The sequence below is a fragment of the Amia ocellicauda genome, unplaced genomic scaffold (assembly GCF_036373705.1).
Source record: "Amia ocellicauda isolate fAmiCal2 unplaced genomic scaffold, fAmiCal2.hap1 HAP1_SCAFFOLD_158, whole genome shotgun sequence".
NCBI lineage: Eukaryota > Metazoa > Chordata > Actinopteri > Amiiformes > Amiidae > Amia > Amia ocellicauda.
This window is the reverse complement of record NW_027102721.1, coordinates 81,965-103,906: the sequence shown is the minus strand read 5'-3', so window position 1 is coordinate 103,906 and position 21,942 is coordinate 81,965. Positions and strand designations below refer to the sequence as shown.

The 21,942-nt window shown below is 43.9% G+C and overlaps 4 non-coding genes across 4 annotated transcripts; 2 read left to right on the top strand and 2 right to left on the bottom strand.

The window, feature by feature from the left end:
- Positions 1-13,681: 13,681 nt before the first annotated feature.
- On the bottom strand, positions 13,682-13,753 carry trnaq-cug (transfer RNA glutamine (anticodon CUG)). The gene has a single exon. It is a non-coding gene; the product is annotated as a tRNA-Gln (tRNA).
- Positions 13,754-13,888: 135 nt separating this feature from the next.
- Positions 13,889-13,960, top strand: trnae-cuc (transfer RNA glutamic acid (anticodon CUC)). Its single transcript has one exon. It is a non-coding gene; the product is annotated as a tRNA-Glu (tRNA).
- A 3,236-nt stretch (positions 13,961-17,196) lies between these two features.
- trnaq-cug (transfer RNA glutamine (anticodon CUG)) lies at positions 17,197-17,268 on the bottom strand. The gene has a single exon. It is a non-coding gene; the product is annotated as a tRNA-Gln (tRNA).
- A 135-nt stretch (positions 17,269-17,403) lies between these two features.
- trnae-cuc (transfer RNA glutamic acid (anticodon CUC)) lies at positions 17,404-17,475 on the top strand. The gene has a single exon. It is a non-coding gene; the product is annotated as a tRNA-Glu (tRNA).
- The last annotated feature ends 4,467 nt before the right edge of the window (positions 17,476-21,942 follow it).

Here is a 21,942-nt window from a genome sequence, read left to right as displayed (position 1 = left end):
TGTAAATATGGTCGTGTATGCTGTGTTTGACAACATTATTGAGGTGAATCAGAGGAGAAACGTTCTGTATGATTATTATTAAAATGAACACCAGAGAGCTCAACCACATCATGAATGCCCTGGACGGCTCACGGAAAGTGTTTCAAGGAGTCTACGCCTGCGACCAGCTGCCTAAATTTAAGATCAAGAATTTACCTGCAATGTACATAATCAACACACACCCTAAAAATATGCCCGGAGAACATTGGCTGGCTATTTATCTAAGGGAGGACCGCCGTGGGGAATTTTTTGATTCCTATGGAAACCCCCCGGATTTCAGACCTTTCCCTCGGAAGATCAATAACTTTCTGCTCAACAACTGTCAAGAAACCATTTACAGCGGTCGTCAAGTACAAAGTCTTCAGACCTTCACTTGTGGTCAACACTGTGTGTTTTTCTTATATCATAGATCTAAAGGAAGGTCATACCCCGATATTATGTCCTTGTACAGTGAGGATTTAGGCCAAAATGATAAAAAAGTGGCAGAGTTTGTCAGGACACTGTGGACCCCCCCTTATAACACAATTACTTACGACCCTAGCCAGCCATGTATACAGATGGGGTGTTCTTGTGAGGATTTTAAAAGATGTCATGCGTGTTAAAGTGAAAAAATAATGAAAACAGCCTTTGAATCATTAGTTTTGTTTTTATTCAACACAAATCTTATACAAAGCAGGGTTATGTTATAAATAAATGTACAACATTTGAAAATAAAAATAAAAAATAAAAAAATTGTTTGTCGGTTCCTTATTTACAGGGGAGACAAATAAAAACATGAGATTAATAAGCTTCCCAACGATGGATAGATCCTGAGGAGGGTTGCTCAACACGGTCAGAGTAATGAGATATCGGCGTCAGATCAGTCACCACCTCTTTACACAGACGGATTTTTTGTCGCGTTTCCTGGTTAGGGACTGTTGATTGGGGCATGTTCAGACAGGCCATCGCCTGTAGGAAAGCATTCCAGCCTACAGGTCGGCGACTATCGGGTACCTTATTAGTGCTAGTGACACTCTTCAACAAATCAAACATGTGTGAACCTTTGATCAGTTGTCCTTTAAAAACAAATTCACCCTGTTCATTCCAAGTCGTTACCCGCGGTTTCTGAACCATTTTGTGCAGAATATATTCTGCATGTCTTTTGCTTCTGGCCGGCATGTTTCTCAAAACATCCATTACAACATCTCCCTCTGAACTCTCAACAGGTTCGGGCACCGCAACATCTTTATCAACCGTACCCCCCGCATCAGTCCCAGAACCATTTTCTTGAGAGGCCATGGTTAAAGTTAAAATGTTTTGATCTTTTTCACCCTGTCTAACCAGACGGAGGTAGCGCTGTAACGTGTTGCTATACATCTGGGCTTTGGAATACTGATTTAAATCGGCCCTGGCCAGTATAGCTTTCATTTCAGAGTCCAGGTTGTTTTCGGCCATTTGTCTAATGGGCTCTGGCCCGACAACATTTTTTCTCAGTTTCTCAAGCTGCTCCTGAGGGATCAAAAACATTTTCTGAGCATATTCCATTATTAACCCACTCTAGAAGCTAGAAGACTGGTTAGGAAAGGCACGGCTATGCTCAACAGCGGTCCTATAAAACCTCCGGTTTGATTAATCTTCTTTCTTTTTCTTTTAATAGAATACTTCTTATTAGCGATGATCTTGATAACCGCTTTTTGTTTTTTGAGTTTAGAATGTTGAGAAGGGGTTAGGGGTATATTACCGCGTAAGATGTTAAAAGCTATTTCACACAGGGTCTCGATCAAATCCGAGGGGGCCCCTGCCAGCACAGCTTTCCTATGGCGCGGGCTCCCCTCAAATAACATTTGCAAAAGCGGCAGATTTCTTTTAATCCGAACAGACATTCTTATTTATTTCCTTTTCTTTAGCACATACACTGCCGGCCAATCGGGCGGGCACAAACCTGTTCTGAGGCGAAAGTCTTCTGGGGTTTGTGCTTTTAAGTCCACAATCAAGTACCCGTAGGGTTTTTTGGTGGCATCCTCAAATGCCTCCAAAAAGAATTTGGTCTGGTTAGGGTACATTTGACGAGCCAAGACGGTGACCTGTAGTTTATCTCTGGGGTTTTTAAAAAGAATTATATAATTGGCATTTAAATTAATAGTGCGGCTTTTTTTACCTTGAAAAAATAGATTTTGAACTAAATAAATAATACTTAAATTCCTATGATGAGTGTACTTTGTGAAAGCTTTTTCCACTTCACTGTTGTCACCGGCCTGCTCCATCAGGTCATCAAGGATCACTAGATTAGTTTGTCCGGGCGGGAACAGGTCATCGTCACACAACGAGGCGGGGAGACCTTGCACAAATTTCAGATTATTTTTTTTTGATGCCAAATCATCGTAGAGAGGTTGCCAGCAAGAGTAACACCACACTATGTTGTCAAGAGCTTGGGACACGGTTGCGTCCACATCTTCTATGATGTTCTTTATAAGATAGCTCTTACTCGAATTGGAGGGACCGGCTATAATACAGGAGAAAGGGTGTTGAAGTCTGTTATCAAAACCACTGCTAATATCCATAAGGCAGAGTGGTATAATCAGTCTTCAACACTCTTTTATTGTACACCACCCTGAACCGTTTGTTTAGTGATCTATTTTCCAATGTGTACCCCTTTTTATTGTGATAGATCTGATTTCCGGCTGTAATAATCTCGCGAGGAGGCGCGTCTTTCTCGGTTACAAAACTTTGTACCAGGGTCGTCAGAGACTTGATGTTAATGAGCTTGTTGTTACAATGGTTCAGAGTGAAACCCTTAACTTTCATACAGGTCTTACCCGCAGCCGTTCTGTATGCGTAAGTCTTAGGACCCCCTGAAACAAACTCCACTATGTGGTCCTGAGGATCTAGCTCGCTCGTTAACTCCCCAAGGTAGTCCCCGAGGGGAGGGACCCAATCCCCTGGCCTGGTGACAAAGATTACAGAGTCAGTATCATGATAGAGCGTGCGTTCCTGCAGCTGATCCATTAAGTTGTACAGATCAAGCCGGGCGTAAGCCGTGGTAAAAACCGCTATGAAAACATTAACGTTTCCCTGTTTGGTGGGGAAATCTTTAGGGGCCCTCCACTGGACCTGTGCCACGTGGTCATTTAAGAATTGAAAGTGTGATACTGCATGTTGTTTGGAAAAGATAAATTCTATAAACTGTTCAGGGGTTTTAATCAAGGTTGTGTTTAGACGGTTATTTCTTTCCCCAAACTTACGCCACAGACTGTTTAAAATCAGTTTGGACATTTGTCTCTTGGCGGGGTTTACAGTTATGTTCCCCGGCTCTAGACGGATCCCTTCCTTTTCAAAATATTGCTGAACGTACCGCTCTTTGGCAGCGGAGTCAACACACCATGAGGGATAGCCCGATGCCTCCTGTTTCCCTTTCAGATGGGTCATAATGTACTCAGCAAAAAGAGTATCAGATTTTTCAGAAAAATGCCAAACCTCATACACCTTACCGACTCTGTAACCTTTCTCCACCGCCTTGTCAAGCTCAATGCTACACCAGACACCCGTCAGCGCTCTCTCGTCATCACTGTGCAGACAAGAGGTATTTTGATTTTCAGTTTCCACACACGTTCTACACAGAGGGAACATCAATTTTCCCGAACACCTGTAAGGCAACACGGGTAGGAACAGCTCACGAGGAGGGTACATGGTGACTTTGATCAAACCAAAGTACTGTCCGATTTCGAGAAAGTCACGATAAACAATGGTTGGATGCCCCACCGGGTACATTTTGGTCTTGTTGACATAAGGGTACAGACTGGTGAAATCATAGTAATCTACTCTCTCACCCTCCTTTACCTCATAATGTAAACAGAGGGCGTTGGTACGACCCCCAAATAACGCATCCCTGGGCTCTAGACGTTCAGGAAAGTCCAAGGTTTCCATAAGCCGTTGCACCCCCACATCCTGTTGCTTCAGGGTCGTCCACGCGTGTTCCCAAATCACCAGTACATTCAAACCATAGGTGTTTTTTAAAGTTTCAATTCGTTCCTGGAAATCATAGTACATATCACCGCAGAGTTTTTGTGTTACGGGGTTAAAGGTGTTTGGGTCGAAGCACTGAGGACAGCCATGGTAAATACAACCAGCAAACTCATAAGCGGTACGCCGCCCGGACACGTCGCTAAAACCGTCTAAGTAGTAAGGACCCATTTTGACTTCCTCTTGATTTAAAGCATGTCTGATGAAGATGTTATCCCGGGCACTCAGATATTCCAGCCACTGTATGGAGACAGTCGAAAAGTTCTTTTGTCTAGCACGATAGTTGTCAGAAGTGGTGTCCGCTATAGTGTTTTTCTGCAAGAAATTGGATCGATACATTTTCATGCAGAGAGACGCTATGGTCACACTTTGCAAAGGGTCGAGACCCGACGTGTTGATAACCTCGGTGCGGAAACGCAAACAGGCTTCTTTAAGGATCACCACATCATTTTTACAATAAGCGGCCATCTCTTCTCGGAAATCAAAAACACCCCCCTTAACCGTATTGTACCATTTAAAGAATTCCTCCCTCTCATGAGACATCATAGTATCAACCCCATAATAAGAGGCGGGCGGGTAGGACCCTCGATAATTTTGAGTGTCCTTAGTATTAAAAAAATGGCAGAACCAACCTTTCTTCTGAGCCTCAAAACCCAGAGCTTTAGGCAAAGCGCTCAATTTCATGGGGAGGAAATTTAACGAGTCTATGTAACGTTGGTTGAAAGCCTCGTCGGTGAAACACATGATCTTGCTACCCTGAGCTATTATTTTTGGGGTCACCCCATTTTCCACCAGATACTTCATCAATATGTAAGAATCATAACCCTTAGCATTGTGGGCAATAAATGTGTAATTGAGGTATTTTGGACCGCGATACCGCGTAAAGAAATCCCTGACACAACTCTCACCGCTAGCTGACCACTCACAATCCAACATGTCAATACAGTGTATATAATTAGCAACATGGACCCCGTTTTCTTGCCGGCATTCAAAATCAAAAAAGACATACCGGTTGTGCGGCGGCTCCTTTTTAACCGGCTGAATAAAGCACTGGTGTTCAGACCCCGGGGTTAAATCCGCATTACAGATCCTACATCTCGGTTCCAGACATTTGTGTGGTTTAACCTCATGAAAACGGTACTGGAGGCAACACTGCGGGCAATATTTAGTTTGATCACAATAACTCCGTTTTTTAACCCCCTCAGCAGCGGCCCTCTGCACCTTATGTTCGGAAAAACAGAATGCGGAGAGACAAATCCTTAAGCAATCTTTACATCGGATGGTAGGGGCCAAACCCTTACGACATTGCGGATTGAAACAGACGTTACAGTAACCGTCACAGCGGTGCTTAAGCTTATCATTGAAGGCCTTATAACACCAATGACAAACATACGAACAACCCAAAAAAGCCGTCAAACTCTTTATTCCAAAGTAATGACTATCACTTAGGAAGAGAAACAGTGTCTGTGTATGGGTTTCAGGATGTGTCTGAAATTTCACAAATACTTCCTTTACCTCACAACGGTACCACACAACAATTTTTAAAGACAACAACTCCTCAAACATGGCAATGTCTGAAAAGGCAACCATCTGTTGAGAGTTTAAGCCGGCCCTCTGATGAAGCATTAAAGCCTCTTGCATAGCTTGGGGTTCAGGCATGTCGGGGGTGAGTAGTTTTATTAAACTGTAAGCAAAACAGAGCTTATTGTCCCCATTGGAACTCACCACTAATTGCCTGAGCTTGTTCCTAATTATGTCGTTCTTCAAGCATTTCGACAGTCTTCTAAGCGCCCTACCCTCAGGGTTAGGAACCACATTCATTACCAGAGACAGACTTTCATCAGCTAAGATGGATGCGTTACTTTGCAATAACGCTTCGATTTTAGCCAGAAATTCATCAACATCTAAATTATCTCCACTCAGCATTACAGATAGGTTGCTAAACAAATCATCCCCTCTGAGTTCTAACTGTACAACATCTCGAGGTCTGACCCTTTCAGCAACCTGTTCAAGCATGTTTTGCAAGGCCTCGTGTATGTTGACAAATATTTCTGCATAATTGTCACAATTTAAAAGATCTGCAAAATTAAAACGCTGAATCATTTCAAAATTGTTATAGGCCGGTCTATCTATAATCACGGGATCACTGGTACTTTTGGACACATCATCATTTTGAACAAAGCCTTCAACCCCTACATTCTCACAGAGCATGTCATCCACAGCCTTATCAGTCTCAGAACCCTCCACATTCCGAACACCCCCACCGCTGACATCTACAAAACCCCCTTTTTGAGGAGGCTCATTTAAAGCCTGTAAAAGTCCTTCAAAGATATCCACCCGGTTAATGTCAAGACCCTCCTCTATAGTGACGGCTGCTTCTGCCGCCGTACTGTGTTCTAATTGTCTCAAATCATTTATAATAGGGGCAGAATTTGGTCGGGGTAGCGTCTCCAAAGCCTCCACCATTTCAAACAAATTGGGGTGAACTAGGGGTTGAACCTCTATAAGCGCTACCGTTGGGAGGTGGTTATTTAGATCATTGACCATTTGTAACAGGTCGGGGTTCACGGTAAGTCTGGTAATTCACATTCTATCGGTGGTGATTGGGGGTTATTTAAATCATTTATCATTTGTAATAGTTCCTGGTTCATTGGGACATCAGAGGAGTTCACAACAGGGCCGAGGGTGTTCTCTCGGGAAGGTCTTTTTGGGGCCCTAACTTGTTCATAATCCTTTAGTTTGTGAGTTCTTTTACCAAGTCCGGACATTTTTTTTATTTTTTATTTTTCCAACAACCCACAATAGTAAGGCGTTTTGTATCTATTAAAACATTAAATACGGTACAATTCGTTAGTAAGGGTATTAATAAGGGTGTTTTGGCTCTCTATCACAAGGTTTTGCCCCACTAACACAAGTCTTTGATTTAGTAACAAGGTATGTAGCAACTCATGCCGACCTTCAGGAAGTAGCTCCGGGGGATGGTATCCTGGCTCAGCTGCAAAGGATGGTCGCTCCGGTAAATCTCGGTCGAAGGAGGCAGGGAGCGAGCGTATACTCACGGACGGAGACCAAGAAGGCCTTTGCGGTGACACCCTGGCCAATCGCGGTGTACTGTTCAGCGTTTCTGTAGCCAAGAAACGGGGCTGGGGGGACGATGTTGAAACCAGTCCGTCGTTGGGTGGTGTGTCAACCCTGACTGACGGCGACCCCTGAGGTTGTTGGTTGCCTGTATTTGTTCCGCCCGACAATGCGGCGGGCTGAATCTGGATTGTTGAATTACCCCCAGAAGGCTGTGGCCTGAGTAGATGTTGGGGGGTCTCCAAGACCACCGTGGGGGATCCTCTCGGTGATCTCTCCGGGGAAGATGTTTGATCCCACTTAGACGGGGTAATTGTCCTCAATAGCTCATCCACAGAATGACTATCCCAAGAGTCTTGGGAAGAATAAAAATATACATTACATTTACATCTTTAAACGGCGACAGAAATCAAACTTAAAACAACATGCCCAGGACCTTCAAAACCTTTAGCTTTTTTAGACCTTTGAAAATAGGCTTAGACATTCACTACAACGCCTTATTATTTACAGACAATATATTTATTAGGACTTGATAATAAATGTAAAACAGAGAAGCCTCTGTAAATAAACTGTTTCTTAAATGTAATATTGTTAATAAAACACTTTTTATACACACACACACACCACATTTCATTTTTAAACGAACCTTCCAAGTGTAAACGCTTCCTGATCCCGGGACTTCCTGTTTCACAAACGTTTTCACGATCTGTTTAAATATTAAATACAATGAACACCTTCAAGCCTTTTCCTACAGCCACTTTAAAACAGAAGTATAATTGCGGGAGATAAGCCAAACAACTTACTAAAACCTTTCGGACAGCTTTACTTCCTAACCAGACGGTCGGGCAATCGGTCATTTCTAAACACATGCCCCAGAAACAAGCCTAGACCTGTCCGGACTTCTAATGATCTTTCCCAGAACCCCCAAGACCTACAGGAAATGGGCACCCCTCGCTTAAATATTAGCCCTCAACGGGCAAACAAAACCCTTTTAAAAACATTAAAGTTTGAAAGATCTTACTTACCTCCAAAGAATAATCGTTTCTTATGTTTTTCAGCTGGTTTAGCTTTTTGCACTTCTGTGAAGGTAAGAGACATGTTTAACCTTTAACCACCCCGCTTTATAAAAAGCTTTAACCTCTTACAAGCGGCAGATATATACTCACCGCTATCAGATACAGGGGCTGACGGCCTTTCAGATTCTTGAAAGGTTACGGTTCTCGAAGGTAAAACTAAACAAGCCCTCGATGTGGAAGGCCTTTCGTTGTCTCGAACCACGTTTCTTAATACTGTTAGAAAGGATATTTTTTAAAATTAACAAAACGGGCCTCAAACATCTTACAGAAACGTTATACAAACAAACAGGGGTTTAGTTTTTACCCGGTCGGCAGACAGCCTGTCTAGGGACAACCACTTCTCTTGGTTGATCCTCGGAGACATTAATCACAGGCCTTTCGATAGTTTCTGTGTAATTAAAGAGACCGCCATTAATATATATTAAAACGTTTTCATAACTCTAATGAGCCGCTTCAAAACACAACCACACACCCATACATAAGAACCCTTGAGCGCAAACACAAAAATCTTACCGTCGTTGTTCCAGATGATCTCCTCAGCGTTGGGAATTAACTCCTGTTGACTGGCTGAAAAATAATTTTACAGAACTTAAAACAGATGTTATAACCTTATTTACAATACATGCCCACAACCCGCTCTGAGTCAATGAAAATAATCTGAAGACTTACCTAAAAACTCGTTTAAATCGAAGTCGTTGATGTTGTTTCCGGACATTGTTGACCTTTAGGCTTAAATCGAAAGGTCAGTATGAGTCTGTCGAGCTGAAGACCAGACCTTCATACTTATACTGATGGCCGGATGCCGGATCTGCTTGTAAGGCATTGTTCTGGGCTGGCCTTTGTGCCGTCCTGTTACCAATTAACATATCAAAACCAACCAATAAAATGACCCTGCATCAATTTCAAATAGAAACCAGATGGCGACGATCTCTCTCCTCTCTACTCTAAACTTTTATTAGAACCTTTTGGTCTCTCAAAAAAACATTTTTAAGCATCAAGACCTATAGTCAATAAACACTAAGAATATTTCAGGCCTTTATACGCGCTAAAAAACAACCTGAGCCAAGAAAATAACTATAAAGATCTAAAATAAGTAGCGCTTTTACAGTGATTTTTTATTTTTTTTTAATAGCGATGCTTTCTTTGGTATTAAACAAGTCACAAACTACTCAGAACAGCGTTTATCCCCACAAAAGAGATATTTGGGTTTATTTTACAAAGCTTATAAATTATATAGTTTAAAAGTATTCTGAATGTTTTGAGACCACACGCCATGCCTACGTTTGTCTGAGCCCACCCCCGTCCCCCGTGGTGTGAGTGATTTAGCCTTGAGTGTTGTGATCTATTTAGCATTGAGTGATCAGTTGTTTTTATTTTTTAAATGATTCCTTATCATCAGGGATTGAGCCTGCTAAAATACCTTAAAAACATATCCTTATCTTAAGTCTAACTCTTATGAGCTTTAAGACCCTAGAATGTATTTAAGTAAAACGAATGAACACATTATGTGTGAGATAAAATATAACCACAGCTTTTTTTTTTTTTTTTTTTTTTTTACAAAAACAATTAACCTATACCGACAAACACCCACACACACACACACCCTCTTTTTTTAAATTTTATTTTTAATTAAATTTGAGGGGAGAGACAGAGCCATATACATTGGGGTTAACATAAGTACCCTATGCAAAACAGGAATTGTTAGGACCTGTGACCATTACAGACAACAGAACTTGTTGATCTTATAAAATGATTGGGCGAGAGAGAGAGATATAGAGACAGACAGAGACAGAGCCAGTGTGAATATGATAAACGCACTATTCAAAATGGCATTGTTAAGACCTGGGACCATTACAGACAACAGAACTTGTTGATCTTATAAAATGCTTGGGCGAGAGAGACAGAGAGAGAGAGACAGACAGAGACAGAGACAGAGACAGTGTGAATATGATAAACGCACTATTCAAAATGGCATTGTTAAGACCTGGGCCCCTTACATGTATATTTAAAAAAGACCCCCAACCACTACAGGAAGAGCCGACCCATTCACACTCTACAGTTGACCAACAAGAACAACAAGAACAACCGGTTATGGGTGGCCTTGTTGTTCAGGGTTTTAGGGGTGTACACTTTCTGACGGATATGACGTAGGAATAATTAAGGAAATAACTCTAAAATCACGCCCCCCAATTATGACGTAGGAATATTAATAAGCTTAGGGCATACGTCATAACAAAATAGGCCGCGCCCAAAAAACCCTACTATCTACTCCTGTGTGGTGCATTTTCTCTCTCTCTATCTGTGATTAAATCCTTACTTATATACATATGTCCATGAACGTTTCTGGAGCTCATGTAAATCACATCACACGACGGGCCGTGTTCTTTTCGGTCACTTTGAAAGTTTTGCTCATGACAATCCTTTTCTATTGCGGCACGATGGCTGCCACCGAGGAAGGAAAGTCGTCCGCAGTTGGCTGCAAGCTTGCCTGAAGCGCAGGAAAGGACTTACTCGCGACGTGCCACTTAAAGACTGAAGAAGTGGGGGTCGGCCTCACCGAGAGCCCTGAGGATTAGCTCACGTGGTAGAGCGCTCGCTTAGCATTGTAGCGTTATGTTGGGTGTATTTGGATAAGAGCATTTGGGCTCTGAGCTGAAGCACTGATCTAAAGAAAACCTCTCCCCCCCAAAGTTATCAGATTCCCTTAGCTCATCAGCTTGGAACTGGTTTGCATCAAAGTGACAGTTTTGGGGAGGATGGCACCAAGAAGAGGCCAAATAGTTTGGAATTCTGCTATGAGATGTCTGGAGAAAGGGGCCTGTAGGTGATAAAAACTCTTTGAAGTGGACGAGAGCCGAAATCCCGACATAGAGCTACGAACCCAGGCCAACCGGCATTTCCAAAAGATGGCATGGATTGACATCAGTCATAAATCAAGCCCCCCTCCAATAGGACACTGGGGGCTGAAACCGAAATCCAATCTCAAAAACTCAAGAACCAATCACCTCTTGATCTGACAGACTATAAGGAACAGCGGACAGTCTTTCTCGCTCTCTCTCACCTGAACCAGTAACTCGCTGCCACAGCTCAACCTGTAGCTCTGTTGCCAGAACCGGAACCAGAAACCAACTAAGTCTTTGCCGGCAACAGAAGAGTTAAACTGGGAGAAGGAGATTGAGCCGTACGAAGAATTCTTTTAAAGGACTTTATTAAATAAAGAACTTTACAGACTGCGCTGCCCGCCTGTGCCCACCTGATCAGTGGAGTTTTACAGCTGGACAATTGACTAAGTCGACTGTATACGAAAGTGTCAGTCATTTAAATAGCTATTTGAGTCTTAAGAAACTTGACCCTTGGAACAAACACGGCCCTGCTTTCCTCAAAGACTTTGTCTTCAAATAAGTACGGTGAGAGACCCTGCTTGCCAAGAAGATTTTGTGCACAACCTTGGAGCCTTCAAACCAGTGGAAAATCTGTTTGGAAACGACTCTACTTTCGCGAAACCCCAACTTCCAGGTGTATCGACTGAGTGGAAGTTCTTGGACAAAGCCGAACCGGACTGCCTTTGTTCCAAACCACACGGACCTCGTGCCGTGTGCTGTTATCTGAGCCCGAAGCCAGAGAGGCCTCTCTGCGACGAAGTTCAGATAAGTTTAACAGTTTGGAGTTCATGATTCATGACATTTGAGAAATCAATTAGAAATGTTAATCTGTTATTCATAACTCTAGAATGTGTAATATCATTTAGTTTTCTTAAATATAAATGTGTGTTGCATTAAACTGTTTTGTTGATAATTTTAGAAATAAAATCTGTCAATGCCGAGAAATATCTTCTCATTCCTGTTTAACTGTTTAGTCTGAAATTGACACAAGTTAATAGACATTAGATTATTGGTGGCTCTGCCTATCCTTAATCATTGAATAATAATCAGTTAAGGGAAATTGTGGTAACAAGTAATGATAGGATCTTTCTCGGCACCTAAACGTGAATGAGACTGATATATATATATAACGTGAAGTTACCTGACATAAATACTAACCTGCGTAGTTATTTAATGTCTGACTAATAATACTAACGAGAGACTCACCTTCGTCTTACTAACCGGTATTGTAGTCAATGTGTTTATAACCTTTTTTGTTTAACGATTTGTGTTATCATATGTGATCCCATGGTCTTTAATTTGGTCACGGAAGTGATTTGTCTTCGATTTGTTGATCTAGAGTTGAATTGTAATTAGTTTTTCCCTTTTGTATAATTAGTGTAGTGCTACATTTAGTCTTTGTTTTGAATACATTTGACAATTTATATCTTTGGAATTGGTGTCTGCGTCCAATTATTACAGAAATTGAGTTCTACAAGATTCCAGGATTCGTGATAAGGTGATACTCTAAATTCACTTCTTTAATTGAAATGTATAAGTGTACCTTACGCTACAGCATGCGAGAGGCAGCGGGATCGATGCCCGCATTCTCCAAGGCCTCAGGCGCTCGTGCCCCGGTTTCGGGGGAGAGTCGCTCACTTTTCTTGCCGCAGACACAGGCGCAAGGCATTGCCTGTTTGCCGTAAGGTTATCAGACACAACGCGCCGGCGACGGCTGCAGCATTAGCACGCCGGCTGGCCCTTCCGAAGTTCCCCAAAAACGACCGAGATGCCGCTTCGACGTCGTAACCCCAGGAACGACCGCAAAGGCACTCCAACCCTCAATCTTCCGATCCGAAGTCAGACCGAAGAGACTGTATGATGTTTTAGATTAAAGATAGTATGCAGACCGAGCAAGTTAGATTTATCGAGCTAGCAAACAGCCATTGAGGCACCTGTTCGGGACGTACCCTGTAGAAATTCCTGTCAACGATAAAAGGATCAAACGGTGGAGACAAAGCCCGCAGGATGTTTGTCAAAACTCTGTTTGTGGACTGAATGGCTTTCCCAGATTGGCAGGGACTGTTTTTGGTATTGACTGAGGGACAGTTGTAAAAGACAACCTCTCACCGGACCTCTGGCATACACCAAAGAAAGCCACCTCACCTCTCCCCCGGATCTCACAAAACACAATCCCCCCCGCCCCGAGGGAAGACAGACCGCAATCGGACTCGGGCTTGCAACTTTTGATTGGATGAACGGCCGCAAACATTCTATGTCATTTTCTTTTAAAGCTTCACTCGTGCTTGTAAAAAACCGAGGTCTCACTGAAAGAATGCCCTGACGTGGTTGCTTCCAAGCTAGCTGGTTTACAAAGTTCCTTTTCGCTTTAACGATGATTTCCAAGAAGGGAAATAATCTATCTGTAATCTGTCAACACAGGCACCTTCTTCTCCGTTAAGCCACGCGGTCACCACCAGGAAGATGAACGCACCAGGCTGACCCGGAGTTTTCGCCAATTCGTCTCCAAGCCTCCCAAGAGGGAACATAAACAGGCCTTATTCGCAGACACAGGCCCTCACGCAGGTAGACCACCGCTTCACCGCCGCTGCCCCTGCCAAGGGCCCCAGGTCCCACCGAGACTTGAACTCGGATCGCTGGATTCAGAGTCCAGAGTGCTAACCATTACACCATGGAACCAAGCCCGCTGCCCACCTCTTGCCCGTGACGAAAGTTTCTGCTCTACGCACACGTCTCGCTCTGTCGCACGGCCAAGTCCAGAGTGAGCCAAGTTGCGCCCAGAGTGCTGCGTGTGGCGGGTCACTTCCGGAGCCGTCCCTGGTGGTCTAGTGGTCAGGATTCGGCGCTCTCACCGCCGCGGCCCGGGTTCGATTCCCGGTCAGGGAAGGTGGATTTGTTGCTCTTCCCCTAGGACCTGTGTGGTGCATTTTCTCTCTCTCTATCTGTGATTAAATCCTTACTTATATACATATGTCCATGAACGTTTCTGGAGCTCATTGTACATCACATCACACGACGGGCCGTGATCTTTTCGGTCACTTTGATAGTTTTGCTCATGACAATCCTTTTCTATTGCGGCACGATGGCTGCCACCGAGGAAGGAAAGTCGTCCGCAGTTGCCTGCAAGCTTGCCTGAAGCGCAGGAAAGGACTTACTCGCGACGTGCCACTTAAAGACTGAAGAAGTGGGGGTCGGCCTCACCGAGAGCCCTGAGGATTAGCTCACGTGGTAGAGCGCTCGCTTAGCATTATAGCGTTATGTTGGGTGTATTTGGATAAGAGCATTTGGGCTCTGAGCTGAAGCACTGATCTAAAGAAAACCTCTCCCCCCCAAAGTTATCAGATTCCCTTAGCTCATCAGCTTGGAAGTGGTTTGCATCAAAGTGACAGTTTTGGGGAGGATGGCACCAAGAAGAGGCCAAATAGTTTGGAATTCTGCTATGAGATGTCTGGAGAAAGGGGCCTGTAGGTGATAAAAACTCTTTGAAGTGGACGAGAGCCGAAATCCCGACATAGAGCTACGAACCCAGGCCAACCGGCATTTCCAAAAGATGGCATGGATTGACATCAGTCATAAATCAAGCCCCCCTCCAATAGGACACTGGGGGCTGAAACCGAAATCCAATCTCAAAAACTCAAGAACAAATCACCTCTTGATCTGACAGACTATAAGGAACAGCGGACAGTCTTTCTCGCTCTCTCTCACCTGAACCAGTAACTCGCTGCCACAGCTCAACCTGTAGCTCTGTTGCCAGAACCGGAACCAGAAACCAACTAAGTCTTTGCCGGCAACAGAAGAGTTAAACTGGGAGAAGGAGATTGAGCCGTACGAAGAATTCTTTTAAAGGACTTTATTAAATAAAGAACTTTACAGACTGCGCTGCCCGCCTGTGCCCACCTGATCAGTGGAGTTTTACAGCTGGACAATTGACTAAGTCGACTGTATACGAAAGTGTCAGTCATTTAAATAGCTATTTGAGTCTTAAGAAACTTGACCCTTGGAACAAACACGGCCCTGCTTTCCTCAAAGACTTTGTCTTCAAATAAGTACGGTGAGAGACCCTGCTTGCCAAGAAGATTTTGTGCACAACCTTGGAGCCTTCAAACCAGTGGAAAATCTGTTTGGAAACGACTCTACTTTCGCGAAACCCCAACTTCCAGGTGTATCGACTGAGTGGAAGTTCTTGGACAAAGCCGAACCGGACTGCCTTTGTTCCAAACCACACGGACCTCGTGCCGTGTGCTGTTATCTGAGCCCGAAGCCAGAGAGGCCTCTCTGCGACGAAGTTCAGATAAGTTTAACAGTTTGGAGTTCATGATTCATGACATTTGAGAAATCAATTAGAAATGTTAATCTGTGATTCATAACTCTAGAATGTGTAATATCATTTAGTTTTCTTAAATATAAATGTGTGTTGCATTAAACTGTTTTGTTGATAATTTTAGAAATAAAATCTGTCAACGCCGAGAAATATCTTCTCATTCCTGTTTAACTGTTTAGTCTGAAATTGACACAAGTTAATAGACATTAGATTATTGGTGGCTCTGCCTATCCTTAATCATTGAATAATAATCAGTTAAGAGAAATTGTGGTAACAAGTAATGATAGGATCTTTCTCGGCACCTAAACGTGAATGAGACTGATATATATATAACGAGAAGTTACCTGACATAAATACTAACCTGCGTAGTTATTTAATGTCTGACTAATAATACTAACGAGAGACTCACCTTCGTCTTTTTAACCGGTATTGTAGTCAATGTGTTTATAACCTTTTTTGTTTAACGATTTGTGTTATCATATGTGATCCCATGGTCTTTGATTTGGTCACGGAAGTGATTTGTCTTCGATTTGTTGATCTAGAGTTGAATTGTAATTCGTTTTTCCCTTTTGTATAATTAGTGTAGTGCTACATTTAGTCTTTGTTTTGAATACATTTGACAATTTATATCTTTGGAATTGGTGTCTGCGTCCAATTATTACAGAAATTGAGTTCTACAAGATTCCAGGATTCGTGATAAGGTGATACTATAAATTCACTTCTTTAATTGAAATGTATAAGTGTACCTTACGCTACAGCATGCGAGAGGCAGCGGGATCGATGCCTGCATTCTCCAAGGCCTCAGGCGCTCGTGCCCCGGTTTCGGGGGAGAGTCGCTCACTTTTCTTGCCGCAGACACAGGCGCAAGGCATTGCCTGTTTGCCGTAAGGTTATCAGACACAACGCGCCGGCGACGGCTGCAGCTTTAGCACGCCGGCTGGCCCTTCCGAAGTTCCCCAAAAACGACCGAGATGCCGCTTCGACGTCGTAACCCCAGGAACGACCGCAAAGGCACTCCAACCCTCAATCTTCCGATCCGAAGTCAGACCGAAGAGACTGTATGATGTTTTAGATTAAAGATAGTATGCAGACCGAGCAAGTTAGATTTATCGAGCTAGCAAACAGCCATTGAGGCACCTGTTCGGGACGTACCCTGTAGAAATTCCTGTCAACGATAAAAGGATCAAACGGTGGAGAAAAAGCCCGCAGGATGTTTGTCAAAACTCTGTTTGTGGACTGAATGGCTTTCCCAGATTGGCAGGGACTGTTTTTGGTATTGACTGAGGGACAGTTGTAAAAGACAACCTCTCACCGGACCTCTGGCATACACCAAAGAAAGCCACCTCACCTCTCCCCCGGATCTCACGAAACACAATCCCCCCCGCCCCCAGGGAAGACAGACCGCAATCGGACTCGGGCTTGATTGGATGAACGGCCGCAAACATTCTATGTCATTTTCTTTTAAAGCTTCACTCGTGCTTGTAAAAAACCGAGGTCTCACTGAAAGAATGCCCTGACGTGGTTGCTTCCAAGCTAGCTGGTTTACAAAGTTCCTTTTCGCTTTAACGATGATTTCCAAGAAGGGAAATAATCTATCTGTAATCTGTCAACACAGGCACCTTCTTCTCCGTTAAGCCACGCGGTCACCACCAGGAAGATGAACGCACCAGGCTGACCCGGAGTTTTCGCCAATTCGTCTCCAAGCCTCCCAAGAGGGAACATAAACAGGCCTTATTCGCAGACACAGGCCCTCACGCAGGGAGACCACCGGGTCACCGCTGCTGCCCCTGCCAAGGGCCCCAGGTCCCACCGAGACTTGAACTCGGATCGCTGGATTCAGAGTCCAGAGTGCTAACCATTACACCTTGGAACCAAGCCCGCTGCCCACCTCTTGCCCGTGACGAAGGTTTCTGCTCTACGCACACGTCTCGCTCTGTCGCACGGCCAAGTCCAGAGTGAGCCAAGTTGCGCCCAGAGTGCTGCGTGTGGCGGGTCACTTCAGGAGCCGTCCCTGGTGGTCTAGTGGTCAGGATTCGGTGCTCTCACCGCTGCGGCCCGGGTTCGATTCCCGGTCAGGGAAGGTGGATCTGTTGCTCTTCCCCTAGGACCTGTGAGTAGATAGTAGGGTTTTTTGGGGCGCGGCCTATTTTGTTATGACGTATGCCCTAAGCTTACGTCATAATTGGGGGGCGTGATTTTAGAGTTTTTTCCTTAATTATTCCTACGTCATATCCGTCAGAAAGTGTACACCCCTAAAACCCTGAACAACAAGGCCACCCATAAAGACCCCCCCCCCCCCCCTGAAGGCAACGCCCCGAAAGTCTCCTCTCTATTTAAGACCCCGCGCTGCTTTTAGGCAATACCTCTTTAATTCTCAGCATCTGAAACATCCCGCTTCTTCAACATGTCTAGCGACATCAACATGAAACCCCGCAAGAAACAATCCCGGGCAAGGGTTCCTGTACTCACCAATTTGAAGATTGAACGCTCCTGGGTGTTGTTCTGGGGGAGTCGACGGGGTTACCGCTTTAAAAGGGATCCCAGCTATGTTGGAGTGGAGCTTTTTGCTTTGGGAGAGAAGGAGGGTACGTTGGAACCTTTTGAGACGGTGATTGAATACTCTTTTGAGGACTGGTTGAAGGTGATGGCATGGAGAGACCTGGGGCTTGTGGATAAGACTCTAGAAGGCTTGCAAGAGGGTCCAAGAGAAGGCGAAACGGAGTCTCCGACTCAGAGTTTTGAAAGGTGTGAATGGGAAAGCTTGCAGAACTACGGTACAGTGGTGAAGAGTCTATCTCTAACTACTGATCGTAAGGTTTTGTTTAGCAGTACCCTGATTACAAACCCTATTGAAGGGGTTGTGGAGGATCCAGAAAAACAGGTTACTGAAATTATGTTTGACGCCATGGACTGGCCGTTCTTGAAAGAGGTCATAAACTGTATAAATGATGGTTTTGACATCTTGACCAAATGTTCACAACTGGATTCTGTTAGAAGGAGAATATGCTGGATTATGGATTATATATCCCCCTTGAATGACGACGACGATGATAAAACAGACGACCTGTGGGGGGTTGGAGGGGGGTCTGACGGCTCAGGGTCTACTCTCTTCTAAGAGGGCGGTGTGTCGTGACGTAGTGAAGAGATAGGATAAAAGGCGCAACAATTCATTCATGGTTTAAAATTAAAGAGAATGTCTTACCCGAAAGCTGCGGACGTCGACAGGCTCTACAGGCCTCTTCAAACCCGGGATCACCCCTGGTTCTATTCCCCAGATTTTGTATACACTCCGGAACCCTCTGACTGCGGTTACCCTCCAAGACCTCAGACCCCGGTCCCTCAGGACGAAACAACATGCGGAGCGATGGATGTCCAAATGAGTCTCGGGGATCCCCAGCCTCTGGAGCTCATGGAGGGCCTCGATTTTGCCGAACTGTCTACCGTCTGTGCGTCTCAGGAGGGGGTCAGTCCAATGGATGTAGAAACACCCCACAAACCACCAGGCGACCCAATGAGCATCGGACGGTCTCGGGGGCGTGATGAAGACGCAGGATTTATGCCCGGGGTAGGTGTCCAAGTAAGCAGAGTGGTTAAAAGCACCCTGGTGTATATTCTGAGTGCTCTCATCGACCGAGCTCTGAAAGAAGTCTGTCGGGGGTGTGAAGTGAATCACCCCAGTCAGTTGAGACACAGTTGTTTGTTTGAACCAGACCGTTACTATTTCCTGTTCTATTTCAACGTGTTTTACAGAAGACTGAACAAACCGTGGCTGAAACCGGCACTAATCAAGGCTCTGTCTTACTCCCACATACATGTCACTGCTGGACAAGTCCAGAAAATCATAGATGAGATTTTGCTGGAGCTGAAAAAGGAGCCGTTTATAATAGAGAAACTTGGGCAGCTGCTCAATGACCTGGATGAGCCAAGTAGAAAAACCGCTGGCAAGCTAAAAGCTTATTTCTTCCGTAAAGAAGTTAAAGCTGGGGGCAGCGACGAAGAATTCGACATCTACGCCACTGATTCAGACTCTGACCTGAACTAAGGGACTTTGAACATGGGGAATGTTCTGGACTGCTGCTGCAACTGGTTCTGTCATCAACACTCTGCAGCTAACCTGAGAGCGCTATTACACCATGTGCTTGACAGAAAAGTAGCCAACGCGAGCCTTTTCTCTACAGATTTAACCATCGATGAGGATCAACTTTCAAACCTGGAAAAGTTAATGGTTGCTGTAACAAAGACCGGGGGGTACGAACACTGGGATGAAGCGCTCAAGGGGGCCAAGAATGATATTAGGCCATTTCATCAACATCTGTATGACCTTTTACTGAGCATGTTTAATACCCCTCTGTTTACTTTTAAAATAGGTCATATTGTTGTTTTATTTACATATGTAACTGAGGTGTGTGCCTACAAGATAAAGAAACAGGTATTTGTTGATATAGATCAAGTAACCAATCATCTGATTTCTTTTTGTCTGGACCGTAGAAAAAATTGTTGTGTATGTTATACTTTTCTCAAATGTCTAAAAAGGGGTATCTGCTCTCCTGAAGTTGAATAAAAAACCTTGTATAAAAACTTTGCGCATAGTGTGGGTCTGTGTGTTTATTTGGCAGAATGACTCGGCAAGCTCCCCAAATGCATGAACTATACTACAACCCAGCCAAGATTGGGGGTTTGGCGGGTAAGAAGGGTTTTCAAAGAGGACTCGCTGAGGCCGGCGTGAAGGTTAATGATGTGGTTGTTTCAGAATGGTTACGGGAACAAGACGCCTATACCTTACATAAACCTCTCAGGATTAACTTTAAAAGAAACCGTGTATATGCAACTGACATAGACTCACAATGGCAAATGGATCTAGTCGATATGTCAAATTTATCAAAACATAACAATGGTCACAAATTTATGTTGATGTGTATCGATGTGTTATCAAAATATGCCTGGGCTCGCATTCTACATAATAAAACAGGTCGGGCGGTGACAAGGGCCTTTGAGGATATATTGTCCCAGGGACGATGTCCTAAAAAACTGCAGACTGATAAAGGAAAAGAGTTTCTCAACAGAGAATTTCAGAATCTACTGAAGAGACACAAAATACATCATTTCACCACCGGTAATGAGCTTAAGGCATCGGTGGTGGAGAGGTTTAACCGCACCATAAAGACCAAAATGTGGAGATATTTTACAGCGGTCAACACGTTCAAGTATTTTGATAAAGTTCAGGATTTTATCGATGCTTACAACCAAGGGTATCACGCCAGTATTAAAATGAAGCCTATAGATGTTGATCAAAGTAATTCTTTTAAGGTCTATAAAAAATTATACGGCCCATTTATTAAGAAGGGGAAAACTACTTATAAGTTCAACATCGGTGATGTGGTTCGCGTTTCAAAGCTAAGGAGTACTTTTGCCAAAGGTTATGAACAAACATTTTCTGACGAATATTTTACAGTTACCGAACAGGTGGCTAGAGACCCCCCCGTGTACCGGTTAAAAGACTATGACGGGGAGGATATAGAAGGAACGTTTTATGAAGCCGAGATACAAAAAATTATTGTGGGTAAAGACATTGTATACAGAGTTGAAAAGATATTAGCTGAGAAAACCCAGAACCGGAAAAAATATGTGTTGGTGAAATGGCTTGGATGGCCTGAAAAGTTCAATAGTTGGGTCCCGGAACAACAGGTTTGTGATATTCAAGCCTTATAACAACATGCCCGCTGGTGTGATGGGGTCATTACTTTCGATACTCAAGATGGAATCAGGAGGCTTCTACGTGACTCTACCCAGTAACGCCTCTCTCGATATATACCCTAAAAATGAAATATCCAGTTACACGGTACAATTTGGAAAATCTATAGATCTAAGGGGGTCGTGGGAAGTGGGGTTGGCGGAAATACAGTATCCTTACACTTGGGCTGTTTTACAAGATAAGGATGCCACCTTCGCCATTTTTGACGATGTTAAAAAGAGTCAATGGACATTCACGATGCAAGGAGGTTATTATGACAATGTGGATACAATATTAGATGAGATGCATAAACAGTTCTCAGAAGGCACCCCCAACATCAAGCTATATTACAACCCTATTAAAAACAGAGTGTACAAGGTGTCAAAACCTGGTATTAGCATTCAAACCAAAGGACAACTGGGGCGTATATTAGGGTTCTATTCTGACACAGAGAGCAGGTTCTCAGAAGTGGTGGCACCCTTCCCGGCTGACATCAGTGGCGGCTTTTACACTCTTTATGTGTATACGGATATCATAACACACCAGAGGGTCGGGGATAGCTATGTCCCCCTTTTGAGAAATGTACTTATTAAAGGTAAAAGCAATGACATGGTCACAATTACTTATGACAAGCCACACTACGTACCAGTCTCAAAGACCCACTTTGACAACATCACGATCGAAGTAAAATCGGATCAGAATATCAACGTACCCTTCCGCTTCGGTAAAGTTATTGTCAAACTACATTTTCGACCCCTGAAACAGTGTGTACATTATTAAAATGGCTACCTCGAGGGGTTATGTAGATCCTAGCGC